The following is a 3,622-nucleotide window of genomic DNA, read 5'->3' on the forward strand; positions in this document are numbered from 1 at the left end:
TACCCTCACAAGCCAGGCAGTGAGGTCAGCCCCATGCTGACAGAGTGAAGGAAGAGTTCGTTAAAGGTGAATCAGGATACTATTACCACAAATGGGGATGAATAGGTACAGGCTGGCAGAAACACAGCTGTTGGCTAGGTGACATTTGTGCCCCAAATCTCACCGTTGCAAACACCTTGCCCATCCATATCCCTGGCTGCCCAGTGTTTGCCCCTCTCTTGCTCACAACAGAGAAGATGTGCAGGGTAGCATCAGCTCGCCTCAGCCTTGAGGTTTTCCTCTAGATAATACCTATTCCTCTGGCAGCTCCTCAGGAAAGTTATCTGCATCTTTTCCTTGGGTCAATGAAAAACCGAGAAAGTGGGTCAACTAAGAACAAGGGATTTTAGAGTATGCTAGTTCTAGAATCCCAGAGTTTCTGGGATGCCAGAACTGTAATTTGGCAGAATGTTAGGAGATCTAGAACACAGGAATATTCTATAGTGTTAGTGGATGGACAATATTAGGCTTCTCCCCTGCCTATCAAAGAATGCAGACTGCAGAAGTTTCTGAGAAACAACCTGGAAATTTGATGATTCTAGAACAGAAGAGTGTTCTAGAATGCCTATCCCAGTAGGAATGTTTTACAAGCCAGAGATTCTAGAATGCTGAGAATTGTAGGACACAGAAAAGAATCTGGATTACTAGGAAATCTAGAGCACAGCGGTATTCTGGAATGTCAACCCTTTTGGATCACTAGAGGATTGCTTTGCATTCTAAGAAATCCATAGTGTCAATGGGCTCTGGATTGCCAGAGAATCTAGAACATGAAGAGGAGCCCTAAAAGATGAGTGAGTCTAAAACATGAGTGTTCTGGAATGTCTGTGCTCTAGAATATGCGAGTATTTTGTGATGCTCATAGAGCTGGAATATTGAGATAGTTTTTTCCATGCCAAGGAATCCAGAACACTGTTTTGGGATACTAGTGATCCTAGAACTGAGGATGAGAATGTCAGAAAATCTAGAATACTAAAGAGATTTGTTTGTTTTTGTTTTTAATACCAAGGTAAAACGCTGTGTGTGAGCACATACAATGGAGGAAGCTTCTGGAATGCCAGGACTCTAGAACTCTGAGAGATTCTGAAGGATTGAGATCAGATCAGGATCCAGGGGTGACATAGAAACAATCCTGGGGGTTAGTAGCGCTGAGAGGGAGGGACTGGGAGCTGAGAACTCCAAATTCTGGGGGGAGGGGAAGCCAAAGCCATCCCCGGAAGTTGCAGTGGTGAGCCAGAGGCTGTTGCCTAGCAACGAGCATTGAAGATGCCCTGAATCCCAAGCAGAAGGGAGAAATTTCGGCAGCGCCCCCAGCAAATGCTCCAGCTACAGGGTAGGAGATGGGGAGGGGGAAACGGGAGCAGGGCCACATCGTCCTGCAGGGCCATGTTAGCAGGGATCATGGGAGCCACACGAAGACAGGGACACAGCACATTCAGTGGGCAGAGCCGGGCACTCCACCATTGAGCAGGGACAGCCCACGGACGCCCCTGAATGGGGCCTGAGTGCCATTATTACTGCTCCAAGAGGCTGTGTGTCCTGGACAGTGTGTGAGCCCAGACTTCTGGGTGGCAGTGTTGGGTGGAGACTGTGGGTAGCGGTGATGGTGTGTGTGTGGCTGTGTGAGTCAGCCCGTATGCCTCAAGGTAAGGAGGGAGGGTGAAGAGACCCCTTGACCCCCTTGCACACGCCCTGGAAGAAGGAGCAGGAGTTGGGGATGAGGTGGAAGCTGAATTGATTGCTGTTGGTCTGGGGTCAGCCCTTTGGTCAGGCCTGGTACCCTGTGTGGGTGGAGCCTGGGATCTACTCAGGGTGGGGCTAAGGCTACAGAACTGGAAAGCTTAGGATTTGGAATCCCTGGAGGAGCAACAAGAAGTGAGTAGGGTTTGGCACCCTAAGTGTGGGGCCTCAGCCTAATTCTTGAGGGAAAGGATTTGGTCTGAAACTCAGAGGAGAAGGGATGGGGAACTGGGGTTCAGGCTCTAAAGCGCTGATGCCTTTGGGAGAAGAGAGGGTTTTTAATTCCAAGAAAAGTGTAGCCTTGGATTTGTAATGAAAGGACTGGGCTGGGCTTGAGACCCTCTGAGTTGGAGGGTTGTGAGCAGGGCTTGGAGCCCCCTAAACCCACTAAAGTGGGAGCAGGTGGGGCCTAAGGCCCCTTGTGGCTTGGTGCTCCCAGTGGCAGAGGTCCCTAGGAAGGGAGGAATTCTTTTTTTTCTTTTAATTTCAGTTAGTTTGACTGTGCTGGGTCTTCATTGCTGCATGGGCTTTTCTCTAGTGAGGCACGGGATCTGTACATGCGCCCTTCGGTGGCTGCAGCATATGGACACAGTGCTGCAGTTCCCGGACTCTAGAGCACAGGCGCAATAGTTGTGGTGCATGGGCTTCGCTGCTCCGAGGCATGTGGGATTTTCCTGGATCAGGGATCAAATCCGTGTCTCCTGCTTTGGCAGGCAAATTCGTTACCACTCAGCCACCAGGGAAGTCCCGGGACTAGAATTCTTTAAGGAGAAAAAGTCTGCAATTCTGGGAGTGGGCTGAGAATTTTTAAAGCTGAGAAAAATTTAGCTTTTAAAAATTCAGTCAGGGAAGTGGGTGTGGTACCCTCTGGGGAGGGGGAAGTGGACAGGGGTGCAAATAGGGGAGCAGAGCCGGGGGAGCCTTCTAGAAGGGAAGCGGAGTCTGTGAATTAGGGGCCCAGCCATGGTCCTGTGAGAGGCAGAGGCTACAACTTTCCTAGGAACAAGCTATTGTTTATCAAGTCTGGAACCCCTGAAACACAGGGCCTTGAGAAGGGGCCAATCCTGTGGGAGGGTGTAGAGTCGTGGTACCGTCCGGGGGTGGGACCTGGAGCTCGGTGCAGCATTAGAGTTAGCCCCCGGAATCCTGAGTCTCTCGCGTGAGAAGTGGGCACCCGTGGGGTCTTCCGGAATCTACCCCCGTCGGGGAGGAAATTCTGATGGATTTCTCCCAGGACTGTGAGCCGAGAGATTAGGTCTTCCAGTGGGAGTCTAGTTTAGGGGAACCGGGCTTCCCAGGTGGCTGAGCGGTAAAGAATCTGCCTGCAAACCAGGAGATGCAGGAGATGCAGGTTCTATCCCTGGGTGGGGAAGATCTCCTGGAGGAGGGCATGGCAACCCACTCCAGTATTGTTGCCTGGAGAATCCCATGGACAGAGGAGCCTGGCGGGCTGCAGTCCATAACGTCTCACAGAGTCGGACACGACTGAAGCGAGTCAGCAAGCTTTCACGCCTACCACCTACGCATCGACTAAGAGGAGCCCCAGCAGCTCCACATTTGGGGCCTCTTCTTTAAGACAGGATTCACTGAGCCAGTACCCTCCTAGGCACTGAAAATTCCGGGCCCCAGCGCCCCCCGCCCGGCACCTGTCCATGTAGCCCCTCCCCTGTCGTCTCCTGATTGGCCGTGTAGGCAGCGCCCCCTGGCGGCACAGAGCTCTGATTGGCGGGAAGTTCGCAGCCCGCGACTGGGATTGTGGAGAAAATGAGTCGGCCTCCGGCGGGGGCGGGAGGCGGGGCAGCGCCGAGCCGGACCCGCTGGACAGACGGGCCGCCTGGAGCGCGAC

This window comes from Ovis canadensis, chromosome 14, assembly GCF_042477335.2.
Source record: "Ovis canadensis isolate MfBH-ARS-UI-01 breed Bighorn chromosome 14, ARS-UI_OviCan_v2, whole genome shotgun sequence".
Taxonomy (NCBI): Eukaryota; Metazoa; Chordata; class Mammalia; order Artiodactyla; family Bovidae; genus Ovis; species Ovis canadensis.